Source organism: Jaculus jaculus, chromosome 9 (genome assembly GCF_020740685.1).
Source record: "Jaculus jaculus isolate mJacJac1 chromosome 9, mJacJac1.mat.Y.cur, whole genome shotgun sequence".
NCBI lineage: Eukaryota > Metazoa > Chordata > Mammalia > Rodentia > Dipodidae > Jaculus > Jaculus jaculus.
In genome coordinates this window covers 101,433,497-101,450,694 of record NC_059110.1, presented here as the reverse complement: position 1 = coordinate 101,450,694, position 17,198 = coordinate 101,433,497, and positions in this window count along the sequence as shown.

The window sequence follows — 17,198 nt, the reverse complement described above, 5'->3', positions numbered from 1 at the left end:
GACTTCAAAGGAAATGTTTCATTAAAATTGATAGCTAGATATGTAAACAGGGCATTGATTGAATTTTATACTATCTACCACAGATTAGAAAGATATTTCATTCCTTGCCAAAACCCATTACTTTGATATTTGAATAATTAATCCTAAGAAATTTGTCATTTAATTATAAGGTTTGAACAGTGCCTCTTAGACATGAAAGGTTTCTAAGAGTCTGTATTGTCAGCTGACAGACATAGAAATAGAAGAAATATTTAAAAGTTGAAAATATTCCAAGCCAACATATTCTAATGATGTCATGGAGGAGAAATTTGAATATTCGTGGAGTGAACTAGTAGTTAAATAGTTTCTATTTGCCCTTTTCCTTCTACTAGGGTGATAATTTGCTACAGCAATCACAGATCTTTTGAAAGACTCATGTCAGCTTACCAGAGAGATGAGATTTATAGAGACAATGCGCTCCTCTGGGCATAGACAATGTGCTCCTGTAAGCAAAAGACTTGTATCACTAAAACAAAACTCAGTGGGTCCCTGTGCCTCAGTTTGCCCATCTGTGAAAGGAAGCATCAAGAGAGAGGACTGTGGAATTAATGAGGTTATTGTCTATGTGGAATTCTGTCTACACCTGGTTTAAAGCACCTTTGTGATTCCTATGGGGGGCAGGTGTCAATGTCTCACAGGGTAGTTAAGCTTCCTGGTAGTTAAATGATAATTCATCAAAGAAGCTCAGTCTCAAGGAACATTTTTTTTTAAATGTAAGCAGACAAAAATAGGGAAGGAGCTTGAAATTTTAGGTTTGACAGATTTTAACATCTGCGAAATCCTTGAGATGGCCTTCCTCCACTCGGAGCTAGGTGATTCTGCTATTGTTTTGCTTCAAGACTTCAAGACTTTTAGAAGCACTGGGAAAGCATGCACTGCAGGGCAGTGACAGTTTAGGGCTGGGTATTCTCACCACCGTTATCAAAAGCCCCTACCCCGTTAGGGCAGTCTATTGAATCCCTCCCCAGTCATTGAGGCCCGGTGCCCTCATAGCTCAATAAGCGCCTCCACCCAGCTGAACTGAGGAATTCCGCTCCTGCCCCTTCATCTGAAGCAGAACACAGCTCACAGCCCCTCGACTCAGGAGTTGATCAACCGGGCATTTTTCAAATACTCATTAATACAACATAGAGGTTCCTCGGAACACTGACTAGGAAACTAGGATATGATTCAGAAATCCTATGTCGTACTTTAAATATGAAAAGTCCTCACTGCTTTGCATGCTACGTTCCCGATTTGTGGCGCTGTTTTGAAAACTGTGAAGCCATGAGGAGGTGGGGCCTCTCTGGCAGAAGTAGGTTACTGTCCCCGGTTCCTGTTCATACCTTGTGAACAGCGCATGCCTCACATGCCCCCCGCCGTAGACGTTTCCTCTCTGCCATGCCTTCCCCACTACAATGGACTGAAACTGTGAGCCAAAAGGAATCAATCTTTTTTTTTTAATTTTTTATTTATTTATTTGAGAGCGACAGACACAGAGAGAAAGACAGATAGAGGGAGAGAGAGAGAATGGGCGCGCCAGGGCTTCCAGCCTCTGCAAACGAACTCCAGACGCGTGCGCCCCCTTGTGCATCTGGCTAACGTGGGACCTGGGGAACCGAGCCTTGAACCGGGGTCCTTAGGCTTCACAGGCAAGCGCTTAACCGCTAAGCCATCTCTCCAGCCCGGAATCAATCTTTCCTTCTTTTTTTGCTATCAGGTACTTGGTGACAGCAATGCCAAAGTAACAAATACATTGCCAGGTCTACGTCCAAAAGAACTGAAATCAGTATGTGGAAGACATTATCCATGTTCCCACGTCGGCTGCAACATCACTTACCATGGTCAAGATATATGAATAGCATATATGTCCAACAATGGATGAATGGACTTTTAAATGTAAAATATATATATATATATATGTAGGGGCTGGAGAGATGGCTCAGCAGTTAAAAGCGCTTGCTTGCAAAGCCTGGCAGCCTGGGTTTAAATCCCCCAATGCAACATAATGCCAGATGCACAAAGTGGCACATGTATCTTGAGTTTGATTGCAGTGGCAGGAGGCTGTGGGGCACCTTTTCAACATCCCCCCACCCCGCTTGCAAATAAACTTGAAATATTTTTAAAATAATAAAATGTGAAATACATGCACAATGGACCATAATTCAGCCTTAAAAATAATAACAAACCAATTATAACAGACAACAACAATAATAATAATAAACCAAAACTAAAAATAAACTAGGGCTGGAGAAATGGCTTAGTGATTAAGGCACTTGCCTGCAAAGTCAAAAGACCTCGGTTTTATTCCCCAAGACCCACATAAGCCAGATACATAAGGTGGTGCATGCATCTGGGGTTCATTTGCAGTGGCTGTAGGGTCTGGCATGCCCATTCTCTCTGTCGCTTTCTCCATTCCTTTCTGTGGCTCTTTCTTTCTCACCCTTTTAAAATATTTTTTAAACATATTTTAAAAAAGAAGAACAAGGAATTATGTCATTTGCAACACATAGATGAAGCTAGATGATATTTTAGTAGCAAAACAAGCCAGGTCAGAGTGACACATACCACATGATCATACTTACACATAAATTCTGAAAGGTGAACTCAGAACAGGAGAGACAATGACGGTTATTAGTTACCAGAGGCGAGAAGAAGGGAAATGGGCACAGAAGAGACAAAATTCCAATTAAATCTGAGAGTAAATTCTGGTGATATACTGCCCAGCACAGCAACTGCAATTAATGATAGTCCATTTTTAAAATAGTTTTTTTTTAAAGATTTTAAATGCTCTTATGACAAAGAAATATTGAGTATTTGAAGTGATACATACACTATTCCTGATTTGAGCATTCTTCAAAGCATATGTGTGGTAGTTTCAGTATTCAATAGAAAATGTCTACCATAGGGCTGGAGGGATGGCTTAATGGTTAAGGTGTTTGCTTGCAAAGCTAAAGGACCCTGGTTCTATTCCCCAAGATCCAAGTTAGCCAGATGCACAAGGGGGCATATGCATCTAGAGTTTGTTTGCAGTAGCTGGAAGCCCTGGCACACCCATTCTTTCTCTCTTTCTCTGTCAAATAAATAAATAAATAAAAATATTTTTTAAAAAATGAAAAGGACTGCCATAGACTGACATTTGAATGCTTAGTCCCCAGTGCCTGGGGGAAGGCTGTGAAGCCTTTGGGAGGTAGCTCCATGCTGGAGGAAGTGTCACTGGAGATGTGACCTTGTGGTGTTACAACCCTGCATTGCCTGATGTCACTACTTTCTCTCTGCTCATATGAGGCCTGCTTCCTGCCCCTGCCATGCTTTTTTCCCACAACATCATGATATTTCCCCTCAAAACTGTAAGCCGCTTCGAGGTCAGGCTTTTTGTCCCAGCAAAGAGAAAGTAGCTGATGCATTATATCTAGCAAAGATCTCACTGTACTCCATAAGTACATATAATTTTTATACCTCAATTGGAACTATAATAGAGCTTTAGAATAATAAACTCTTCTAAGCAAAAGGTAATTGAGGAGAGCTTTTCTAAACCCACCACTCGGTATGAAGAGGAAGGTAAAGAGTAGAGTGGTCCACACTGGAAGGAGAAGGTCCAGCAGTTGTACCCCTCCAGCAACATGTGAAAACATTTAGAGGCATTTGGGGTTGCTCCAGCTGGGGGGGGGTGGGGGACAATATCACCATGCACTGGACAGAGACCCAAAGCAGAACGAAACATCCCACGATGCACAGCACAGCCTTCCCACGGGATCCTCCTCTCAAAGCGTCAGCGTGCAGAGGGTGGGGCTTTCCATACACTGCTATGGGTAAGTTTTTCTCCCCTCAGACACCAGGAGAGCTCAGGCAGTTCAGGTTCGAGACAATCATTGCATCACTTGTCACCATGAGATTTGTGTTTACATCATTCTTACTTATCTTCCCTCTGCTGAGGGGTTTTGGTATAGATGTCTAAATGAGGACTGTGCTTCCTGGGGAATAATTACATGGCATCTAGATTTCTAGTACTGCGATTATCTCTCGCATATTTACTTGCTAGGATCTTAACACTGGCTTGTCCCTGTAATCCAGCATATTAAAGTGGCTTTGACTATGGCTTCAGCTGAGGACTTCATCTCTTCTCACCTGAGTGCTGCCTCATGCCCATCATTGGATTCAGTTATGAACCACTTCCTCCTCATTTGCTGACCATTTCTGGCAGACTGTTACCTCCAGGAGTCCACCTGGTCCTATGGGTCCTCTCCTCTTCCCTTCACCCCTTCCTTTCATGTCTGTCTTCCAGCTCAATGACACAAACACGGGGACTGTTTCCATCATTCTTCCCTCTCCTCTTCCTTTCCCAGTGCTAACCCCAAATGGGGACCTTTCTCACTATTGGAATTACGGAATCAATAGAAAGATGGAGCACTGATTGAGCAAGGAAAGATACTCCTACTCTTGAAAGAGAATAGAATAGAAGATAGACTTGCAAATCGATTTCTCCATGCAGTACTTGTCTGAAAGTCACAAATATAGGGTAAAAGAAGTGATGGGGAGGGATTGATGGGATACAAATCCCTTCACACATTTCCTCTATTTTAGAAACCTTTAAGCTCCTTCCATGGCTTTCACAGCAGTATTTAGCCTGGCTGGAATGACTGACTTGCTTACTCTTCTCAACTCCTCCTTACTCTCCCAGGTGGAATTCATTAATCCAGCTGTTGTGAGCTACTTCCTGTTCCTTGGCACATGTCCTGTGTAAGGTCTTTGCATGAACTGTGTCCCTCCTACCTCTTCTTCTAGCCTAACCAATTCACTGCAGTTTCCTAAATCCACTGTCACTTACTTGGGAGAGGACCCCATATCACAAAGGCTATGGTATTCTATGTGTGTCCCTCAGATGAGTTTCTTTAACCACACAAATTTGGAATATTCCCTTCCCCCAGAGTTTATAATAAATGTTGAAATTTGAGAAGTCTGAATAAAAATGATTTCACAGGAGTACCTTCTTAGTTATCTTTGATTTAAACACAGTGTTTCTGAAAATGTATTCTGACCCCTATTTGGGGGAAAAAGGGGCTGCCTTGATCTCATTTAGGAGAAAACTTCACAGATGCAAGCATAGCTCTATCATAACACTTACCTACTACATGGCACTATAATTATGGGCCATTTTCTAATAGGTCACTTGTGCAATTAGCCAACCACAAGCACCTTGGTGATAATAACTATACTTTCTTCACAATTATGTGTTCAGAATGGAGAACATTTTCCAAACATCTGATAGTAAATAAATATATTCTTTGCCAAGAAAGGACAATTGTTGAAGGTTTATTACTACTGCATATGTACTATAAAGACTGTATGCAACAACATTGTTTTGCCAAAATGTTGCCAGTTTCTGATCTCAAACTGGGTCCTTATTTCTTCTAAGAATCGTGGCACAAACAATGAAACTGAGCAAAGAAACTGCCTAAAGAATGAAAAGTATAGTGACTTGAATCATGTGTCCTTGCAAACTTTTGTGTATTGAATTCTTGGTCCTTAGCTGGCAGCAATTTGGGAGGTTAAGCGTTGCTAGAAGAGGTGTGTTACTGAAAGTGGACATGTCAGGGCCTCTAGCTGCTACAAATTAACTCCAGCTGCATACGTCACTTTGTGCATCTGTTTTTATGTGGGTGCTAGGGAATCAAACATGGGCCATCAGACTTTGCAAGCAAGCATCTTGAACTGCTAAGCCATCTTTCCAACCCTGTAATAGTTATCGTTGACTGTCAACTTGACAGGATTTAGAAATACTTCGGAGACAAACTTCTGGGCATGCCTATAAGGGAGTTTCCAAATCAGGTTGAGAAGGGAAAGCCCATCCTAAGCATGGGCAGCTCTATTCCATGGGCAGGGGTCCTGGGATGAATGAAAAGGGGAGAGTGAGCTGAGCTCCAGCACTCGCCACTCTCTGTTGTGTTTCAGACACAAAGTGGCAGCCTGCATCATGCTCTTGTCACCCTGCTGTCCCCTTCACAGTTGACTGAATCCACTCATACTATGAGCTAAAATTTACTTACTTTACTTCCTTCAAGTGTTTTTTTTTTTTACAGGAAATAGAAAAATAACTAACATAATATCCAAGACAGAAAATAAAATTCATAATACTGATAGGTTGGCTGAGAGTGTTACACTGGAGTGAATTTGTCTCTTTTTATACATAATTTAACTGACATAGTAATTGTATTTATGTGGTATACATAATGCATAGCTTAGACAAATTTTCAGCCATTCTAATGCTGAAGATAAGGATCTATGTTTGGCTTGACAAGTCAACTTTAAATAGACATGTGTATCAATTGCTTTCTCATTGCTGGGATAAAAAACCAACCAGCAGCAGAGCAAGGAAGGAAAGGACATATATCAGCTTACTGTTTCAAGGAGAAGTCTGTCGTGTTAAGGAATGAATGAGAGAACAGATAACCAGTGTCACATCATCACAACAACAGAAAGGAAGTAGAAAGAGAGAGGGTATGTGTGTGAGAGAGAGAGAATGCTGGAACACCTCAAGGCCCTCCCCCAATAATGTACTTCCTCCAGCAAGGCTCTATACCTCCTAAGGGTTCCTTGACCTTTCCAAACAGCCACCAATTTTTCTGTGTTTGGGAATAGCAATTGTAAGTGCCTGTGGGTCATTGGCTGCCCCAGTGGTGGCTGCTCACAGCCAACACAAACCATCAGAGCAGGCTTAGTAAGCACCTTAGGAGGCTCTTAGCTTTTTTAAAAATAGATTTTTATGTATTTATTTATTAGAGACAGAAAGAGGAGAGAGAGAAAGAGAGAGGGGGAGAAAATGGGGGTGCTAAGTCCTCTAGCTACTGCAAACAAACTCCAGATGCATGCACCACCCTGTGCATCTGGCTTACGTGGGACCTGGAGAATCAAACCTAGGTCCTTAGGTTTTGCAGGCAAGTGCCTTACCTACTAAGCCATCTCTCCAGCTCTTAGCTTTTAAAAACTAAGAAACAAATCAAAATGACCTTGTGAGACCTAACATTGAAATCTGAAAGTCATTCACCTCCTCTGTGATCTGGGGTTGGTAAGCCCTCAAAAAGCACTGTCCTCAAGAAGGGATGCTAGGACCATGAGAAGACCCATGGGAAATGCTGTGTAAGTTTGAGAGTTTCTCCCAAGATGACCTCAACAAAGTCTAGCCTCTCAAAGGCAGATCCATCAGGGATCAGTCATCTCCATTCTAAATTCAATATCTGGGGAAAGGAACAACTTAAAATATTGAAATAATTAGTGTAGTTAATTAAATCAAACTTTAACTCTAATGTTGTGCTAACCCAATGGAAACAAAGACAAGATACATTTGAGTGGATAGTTATGTGTGGGATGTATACACCAAGGAGGATATGTAATCTGCCAACGAAAAGGCTGAAATTGATAGAGTGGCCATATTATAAGAACTTATATGAAAATAAAAGAGAAATAAGAATTCTATTGTGATGTGTCAAATATGAGAGTCAAACAGAAGCTTATATGATATACAGTAAGCTTTTTTTAGATGTTCAGTAGAAGCCAGACATGTCTATGCCAAGAGCAATGTAAAATGATAGAAAATACATTTAAATATTCTTATGGGAATCATGGAATATAGAATTGTGGGCATAGTTGGACATGGTTGAAAATGTGGAATTAGGACCCATGGGGTCACTTGGGTCATCTTCTCTCCTCGCTCTCTGCGGATGGGAACAGGTGGGGAAAGCTGGGCCTCCATTTGCTTGTAGTTCAGGGGAATCCCAACACCCTGTCTTGCTGGTCCTGGGAGATGGTGCAGGTTAAACTAGTGGTGGGCAGCATCCTGGCATTGTCATTTCCCAAGATGCTTCCTCAGGAAGGGGGGACCACAGCAACCCAGCTCACTGAGCCTGGAGCCCTGCTGCACAAAGGCTTGGTCATGCATTGTCAATCTTACTGGCATTTCTTGGAAACTTGGAAGAAATACAGAATGCTAACCCCACCCTAGACCTCTGAATCAAGCTGTCTTTTGACAAAACCCTATTGGGCACATTCAAGGGGAAGAAACACAAGTCTAGGGATAGGTATCAGCATTGCTGCTTATTTTGTATGTATGAATGGGGTGGAGCACACATGAGGTCCTTTTGTATCACGTGAAGAGAACTACTACACTCTACATTTGCTAATAAATCCCAAGAACATGATGGCCTCCCTCACTTCTCTCTGTGTGTGGGTGTGTGTGCATGTGTGCACCATGCACACAATTTTGTTTAGGATTGTTCTAGCCACTCAGCTTATTCACCAGGAAAAAAAGTCTTTAGCTCTCACCACCATAGAGTCCCTGCTTAGGAGACGCCCAACAGACTTCCTAAAAGGATACTGAGGACCCATCTCCACTTAACTGGTTAAAGAGATCTGGATGTGTATAGGTAAGAAACAGTTGTAAGCTACTTAAAAACACAAGATTTATAATATACTTGTTGAAGATGATATCCACAAAAAAACACTAAAAGAATAAAATCACACTATAGAAAATTACACATGATCTTATTTTCTTTTTTTATGATCTTATTTTCATTGAAAAAACTTGAATGACAGAGATATATATGTATAAAAGTTTATATATGTACACTCTCATAAGCATAAAAACAATTCTGCATGCTACCCTGATATCAATAGCAATTGCCTCTGGAGGATGAGAACATGTCACTGAGCAAAGCTTTTGTACACTTCACAAGAAATCTGGGCTATACTCTTCATTTTAGTGTTTTCTATATTTTCCAAGTTTTCAGAAATGATGCATGTTTATTTAAATTAAAAATACTTTAACTCTTAAAAGGCTACAAAGAAATCAAAATACAAGGAATCATTTATAAGCAAACACAGTCAGATACTGGAACACCCACTCAGGTCTGGGCAAAGGCAAGGAATTGAGGCTATGGGGGGGGGGGCAGTGAAATTCCAGTGCTATAAGAGAAGCCACTGGCCATGCTTAGAAAATTGTTTAAACATCATCAGTGATGGGGGGTTTGGGGAGGAGAAGCGTGGGATTGGGAGCTAAAATGCTACTGTGGGAAAAAATATGAAGAGTCATGAAAAACAATCTGACAGGACCTTTTAAAGTTAAGACCATGGCAGGTCAATTGAGGACCAAATGTCAGAGGCAAGAAGCTAGAAATGTTATGTGTCATTGGATGGATATTTAATGAATAAGGTCATAAGATTCCCATCCACACAGAAATTGTGATTCTTTATATAATAATTTCTCATTTTTCACTTATTAAAGTCAAATAACAGCTATTGCCCATTTTGGTCCTGATCTGTAATTCATTGATCTTTGCCTCTGATAAACCTAACAATCATAGAAGAGATATAGGGTTTCTCTTACTTCCATTTGAGGGATAAAGACAGTGAGACTTAGGTCAATTAACTGGTTAAAGGTCACCTGGGAGCTGGGTCAGGAGCCAAGGTTGAAGTGTGCTCAGAGTAGGAGCTGTAGACTCACGCCTTTGAACTCCAGTATCAGATCCTGATGCCTTCAGAATATTATTTTAGGTTGTAGAAACACTTGAGGCTGGAGAGATGACACAGCACTCAAGTGCACTTCCTGTGCAACCATGAGAGTCTGAGGAGGTCCGAGACTCTGCTCGAGTTTGATCCCCAGAACCCACATGAACATCTCGGTGTGGCCATGCTTGTCTGTAACCCCCATCCTATAGGGTGGCAGAGACTTGAGTATCACAGGAACTCACAACAAAACAACAAATTCTGGGCCCAGCAAGACCCTGGCTCTAATAAGAGTGTTAAGAACAGTGGACCTGGACGCCTCACATTCCACTTTGTCCGCCACAGGCAAACACATCCACTGTTGGTGAGCACATGTGCATGCATACACAATGCATTTCACACTGTGTACACATACCACATCACACATGCATACACACACCAAGCAACACTAAGACACGACCAGGATGAAGAGATTCGTCATTCACAAATCATAATCTGATAATTGTCTGATATTCCATCTTGAATCAAATCTATGTTCATTCATTTTAATTTCCCAGATCATTTAAGACTATTGGTTTTTGGTAGTCCTGGGAACAGTGGAATACAAAATAATTATTCCCTACCACAGCATCAAGGAAATAAGTAAAATTAGCGTAAAACAGAAGCTAGAATTTGTAGTGGTTTGATTCAGGTGTCCCCCATAAACATAGATGTTCAGAAAGTTAGGTTCCCAGCTGATGGAGATTTGGGAATTAACACCTCCTGGAGGCAGTGTATTGTTGGGGACGGGCTTATGGGTGTTATAGCCAGTTTTTCCATGCCAGTGTTTGGCACGCTCCCCTGTTGCAATTGTCCACCTTATGTTGGCCAGGGAGTGATGTCCACCCTCTGGTCATGTCATCATTTTCCCTGCCATCATGGAGCTTCCCCTCGAGCCTGTAAGCCAAAATGAACCTTTTCTTTCCCAAAGCTGCTCTTGGTTGGGTGATTCCTACCAGTAATGCGAACCTAACTGCAACAGTAATGTAAGTACCAAGAGTGGGGTTGATGCTAGAATCTGACTCTGAGGCTTTGGCCTTTTGGAACAGATTTTCAAGAGGAATGTGGAAGGATTTGAAACCTTGGCCTAAGAGACACACCTTGCAGTGCTATAAGTACAGCTTTATGGACTATTCTGGTTAAATTCAGACCTGAATGCAGTAAGAACTATGGACTGTGAGGTTTGGCTCATGAGGGTGAGAAAGCTTTGCTTGAACTGGGCTAGAAGCAATTTGTGTGAGAGGCTTGCTATTATACCCATGTCCTGAGAAGGTGTGCAGGGTTATGGTGCATAGAAACAGACTGGTGTGAGCAGAGGGATATGGCACTGGAAAAAAGAAATCTTTGGGTGAAAGTCTGCCCATTCAGCTGCAATTGAGAGATTACAACCTTTGAGATTGGGCCAGTTAACCTGCACTGGGGCAACAGCAAGAGTGTAGACTCTTTTGAAAGGGCCTGACTGATCAAGGAGTATCCTATTCTTCAAAGTCTGCTTTATCACCCCTAGATTAACAAATTATTACCCTACCTGGCAATATAAGAAATGCAGGAAAGAGAGGGTTATTGAGTTTGAAACGCAGTCTTTGTTTTGGAAACGGCCAAGGGAAGTATGAAGCAGGTTTGCTGGATGCCTGCATGGAGACCTCATGGAGTTGAGAGGATGAACCATAGATTGCAGCAGAGACCCAGTGGAGATGTGAGGACCACGATATGGCTGCTAAGGAAAGCTGCTGGCCCCGATGAAGTTTTCCAGGACTGTGAGTAGCCTAGCTGGAGGGTTGGAATTGGAACTCCAGAGAATTGTTCCTGGTTAGAATTATTGGACTTGAAGATTTGTCACTGGGTAGAGTTGTTGGACTTGAAGCTACAGAGTTTGATGTTTGCCCGGGTTATTTTAAATCTTGTATTGGCTGAATATTTCTTTGCTATGCCCAGTGCCGTTTTGCAGTGTGAATATTTATTCTGTACCATTATGGGTTTTGGGGGGTGGGGATTTTTGGTATTATAGCTCAGTTAAAAGGTCTTGGACCATGGGGATGTATGAATATCACTGGGATTGATAAAAACTATGGGGACATTTAAAGTTGGGCTGAATATATTGCATTTTACATCATGGATGGTTATCAGTTTCTGGGGACCAGGGATAAAATATGATGGTTTGATTCAGGTGTTCCCCATAAAGTTAGGTGTTCTGAATGGTATGTTCTGAGCTGGTGGGAGGTTTGGGAATTAATGCCTCCTGGAGGCAGTGTATTGTTGGGGGTGGTCTTATGGGTTTTATAGCCAGTTTTCCCATGCCAGAGCTTGACACACTCTCCTGTTGCTATTGTCTACCTTAAGTTGGCCAGGGAGTGATATCCACCCTCTGCTCATGCCATCATTTTCCCTACCATCATGGAGATCCCCCTTAAACCGTAAGCCAAAATAAACCCTTTTTCCTAAAGCTAATCTTGGTTGGGTGATTTCTACCAACAATGTGAACCTGACTGCAACAACTTAATTCAGTATTCAAATAGAAGACATTGGCTACTTCATTTCCAAATGTATAACCTTGGACTGTGTCCAAGTCTGCAAAATCCTGCAAATGTCAGGCTTGATATCCTTGTCCCTTGAAGGAGCCAATTCCTCCAAAGCCTATGGCGTTGGGATATTTCTTTTCTTGAGGTGTGCCAACCTCCCCACCTACCTACCTCCCTTCTACTCTAGAGTAGGAATCAAACTTCCCTGGGGTTATTCTAAGGAAGTCAACTGCTCAGTCCATGAAAAAGTACTTGGGCAGTACCCAGTGCAGTAAGCACTCAACATTCATAGTGATTACTATTATCAAGTACAGTTTTATCTATGTTTCAGATCCTCACTTCTCCCTCACCACACAGCATTGCCAGTTTGCATCATATTGTCATGAGGTATCTCCAGACTATCTGGTGGTTTCTACCGCCCAACAGACACTCATCATGAAGAATGAGGATATATTATGGGGGCCCAACACGGTGCTCTGTACATAGTGGACTTCAACAAGCAGTCTGTTCATCATTCTAAGGTCTTTCTCTCTCTCTCTCCCCTCTCTCTCTCTCTCTCTCTCTTCATCCTTGCAGAACACAAGCTTTCCTTTTTCCTTTGTAGAAATAAGCCTTATAAAGCAAAAGTGACTCTTTATATAGCTGTGAAGCCAAACCAGCACAGTGTTCATTTGTTTTGCACCCCAAGAAAAATGCGCAGTGCCATCACATTTTGGAGCTACATAATACAGTCCTGAGAACAGCTCTGACCAGTGTTCAAAGTAATCAATGATATCATGTGAAACTGTTGGCCAAATGAAGAGGTCTTATCTAATAATGCTGTGAGATGACAGGCAATTTTCTTTGTTCATACTTTTGTGACTAGAGAACCTATTATCTGAGGCAGTAGTAAAAACTTTTCTCAGTAGGTGAGACTATTCTAAATTTGTTTCTTAGCAACGAGTTCCTCAAAAGAGCTGATGAGTAAATAATTCCAGAGGCATTTTCCGTAAATGATTCTGTTTGGAGGCACAAGAGGTAGGGGGAAATGAATGTATGCCAACCCATGACCAGAGACATACACATAACTTCTTCCACCTGGTGACATGCAAGAGACACTTCACGACCCATCTAAGAAATTCAGTACAGTTAAAATGAATCAAACACCTACCTCCAGGCTCACAGGATCAAAAGTTTGATAACAATTTATCCATTGCTGAGCCCCTTCCCCATAGAATTAGGGGGCTTGATAAAACTTTAAGAGGTTTTCCAAATTGGATGCTTGGGGAAGTATGCACAGCACTTAGGAGAATGAAGTCTGGAGAATGTAATACAGGAGAGAAATTTGGAATAATGATACAACTTTGCTGGCCCAGAGTGGAAGCATCTTATCCAAACAGAACTCTATCACTACCCGCCTACCTCCCACTTCATGGAATTATTAGGTGCTCTTAATTATTCTCCAACTTGACTTTCTGATGGCAGTAACAGTAACAATACCAAGCAGTATTTATCAAGTCTTTACTGTGATAGTTATTTTTCTGTCACTGTAACAAATGTCTGACATCATCAACTTTGACAGACAAAAGGGTTATTTGGGCTCACACTTCTAGAACTTTCAGTGTACAACGGACTGGTCCCATTGCTTTGAGGTGCATGATGTTAGGAGCTCATAATGGAATAAAACCATTCTCCTCATGGTCAGGAGATAAAGAGAAGGAAAAGAAGGGACTTGAATCCCACAGTCCCCTTTGAGGGCATACTTATAATTAAAACACCTTCTATGAAGCTCTGCCTCTTAAAAGCACCACCATCTTCCAATGGTGCCAAGCTGGGTAATCAGACATTTAACACCTGGGGCTTCTGGGGACATGCCAGATCCAAAATATGCATCCGCTATTTCATGCAACAATTTTATATTTCTCTTAGAGAACCCTTGCAACAACTCTTTGAAATAACTACTGTTATTATTTTCTCTCAATCTCAGAACAATGACTTCATGTCTGTCCCCAAGTCATGCTATCACTAAGAAAAATATCAGAGCTTGGAAAAATACTGCTCTCTGAGGTGACTAATCTGACTTCTCCCAATCAATGTCAATGGTGTGACAAGCTCTATGCGTACCATGACTCAGGAAGCTCAGTCTTAGAGGTGCCCTGAATCTACTCCAATGTAAACGGAGGAGTTCACTTCATCAGCAATAACATCCTTTATATTGTGTGTTAAACTCACTGTCCTGAAAAGCTCCCCTCTGGATATAACCACCGTAGACTTCTTTAATGGGCTTGGACACAAACTGGAGCATCTGATGGGCTGCCACACTGAACAAATTGCCTGTGCACTTGGCCGATCCTTTCAAGCATAGGCCTAATTATGCCTCCCTTTCCATTGCCATCTTGAAGAAAGAGAAACCTGGCATTCATTGCAATTCCCCCCTTCAGTGTCTCCCACAAAAAGCTTTTCTATTTCTTGGAAAAGAAAAAGTGTCCACTTATCTCAATAAGCACAAATTGAGAAAATTATAATTTTTACAGAGAACTTTCTTTTAATGGAACAACACGTCAGAACTGGGCCAACGAGAATGGGGTATGATGTCAATATGAACAAGAAGCAAGAGAAGGCTGAGAGTCTAAGCCAGTGAACCCAGCAGCCAGACTCCACTCACTTCCTCTGCAGGCTCAGACCTGAGAGACAAAGCGAACATCAAATTCTCCTGAATTTCTAGGGTGTGTGAAAAGCAGGAGCCGAGTATGGAATAGGAGATGTGACAGACGACTTAGATGTTTTTGCCGTGGGCTGACAGCTCCTGGTACCCCAAGAACAATTTCCTGGTAAATAAACTCTCATAGTGACTGACTATACGCTAAAAGACACTTTAATGCCCTTTTTTTCTCTTTGAATTGTCTACTGTAAAACTTTTAAAATATTTATTTTATTTTATTTACTTATTTGAGAGAGAAGGCGGATAGATAAAAAGAGAATGGGTGTGACAGGCCTCCAGCTACTGCAAATGAACCCCAGACAAATGCACAACCTTGTATATTTGGCTTATGTGGGTGCTGGGGAATTGAACCTGGTCCTTTGGCTCCACAGTCAAGCATGTCAACCACTAAGACATCTATCCAAACTCACAATGTTTTTTTAACGTATTTCTTTCTCTCTTTGTTACAGAGACCACCCTTTAAAGATAGGCGTTTGACTTGCAGCAGAATGTAAGTACACTTCCCCCTTGACAAAGTTTCTCCTTCTTGGTGTTAATTCCTGAATCTTTAAGACTAATCCCCGAGGCTCCCATCTCACATGGCTATGTTCTTAAAGTGTGGCTCAACAAGACCTAGCCAGGGTTTGACGCTAATGTTTCACATGAGTGATTTGTGTCACAACATGGGAGCATTTTAGAAGCAAATTGAAGCTGATTTGGGCTGTGAGGATATAGCATCTAAAAAGCTAGATGAAAGTGAGGAGCAAAATGATGCATATTCATTTTGATTATGGCCACATGGTATCATACATCTGAATTCTCGGCACCTCTCACATGGCTAACTTATTCCTTTTCACTCAGCAGTACTTGCCGTATAACCACAGACTGCTTATTTATCCATGCTTGATAGTGTGGTGGCCAGCCTACGTCCTTCCTTACTGTTTACGCTTTATTATAGCCACTCTGTTCACCAGTGTTTTCTCTGAGCTAATCTCCCATGTGTCACACTTTGTAGCTCTGGAACTCCCAGTGTCTACACCAAGTCACAAATACTTCCTCTTCTGAAAGACCAAATAAAATCACAGTGTGCCAGAACTTGGGTTTCTGAGTATTTCACAGATTTGCTTTGGAACTAAATGGTGAATGCATGTGGGTACACATGTATATGTATGAAAAATTCCATTTGTCTCAAATAATGATCTGGTAATAAGTTCAAAAAGCAGAGGGAAGGGCCTGGGTAGATGGCTCAGTGGTTAAAGGTTCTTGATTATAAAGCTCCCTGCTAAGGTTCATTTCTTCAGCCACCTATGTAAATCCAGATGTATAAAGTGGTGAAAGGGTCTGGCATTCATTTTCAGTAGCAAGAGACTCTTGGGTGCATGTACACAGGCATGCATACACACAAAGACACACACACACATACGTAAATAAATAAAAATTTAAAAAGCAGAGGATCAATGTAGGTTCAGTATGACAACCATGCATATTTAACAGTAGCTGGAGGAGGTAATGAGTTGCTTATCACCATATCTAAGTAGGTGTGAGATCTATAACTGTAAGGTACAAAGTTGAGCTCAATAAACCTTAGCGACTGCAACATCTCAGCTAGCTGCTTCTAATTTAAACAGAATTTCTAATCAAGGCTATATCTTAGCAGCTACCGAAGCATTTAACCAGGCCTTCTTAGACCTATCACAACCCAAAGGTCTCCTTTGAATTATACATGCTATCCATGCTCTAATAAATTCTCTTTCAAATTGTTCAGTCCCTGAAAATGATGTGTTCAGCTGAATGGCAAGGAAAACTTAGTTTTTACTGATTTCCCAGGGTGATGTTTTTGTCTGTTCTTTAGAACAAATTGATCCCATTGCTGCACACCAAATATTCAAACACCAGCAACGATAGACATTCACTCTCAAAATCCTTCAAACTTAATGTCAAAGTATTATGGGTTATCTGGAATATGTTAAAATGTCAACCTATGTATTATATTGCTTTGGTCTTTATTGCATTATTGAGACACCTGCATGTTATGAATGTTTTAAGCAGCTTTTTACCAATAAAGCCATATTAGATGTTATGAGACACCCTCCTGTTCCTGTGCTACTGTGAGAGTATTGCTTCTATTAATGTCAGCTTTTGACTTGTGTTGATTTTCCTGCATATTCATATTTAGTAGGTCTTTATCTTATTCCAGTGTCTGTTTGTTTTCACTACTGTTTTAAGCAGTGCAATGTTAAGTTTTAAAATGTCTTTCATATATCCTCATGGTGAAAATTAGGTGAAGAACACAGTAAAGCAGCATTTTAAGTCATTACATGTAAGCATATATTTGACCACTAGCCCTAGATCTTTTTTGTTTGCTAGTGTGTACGTAGGTATGTAATGTGGTGTGGTGTGTGTGTGTGTGCGGTGGTGTGTAAGTGTGTGTGGTAGGGTGTGTG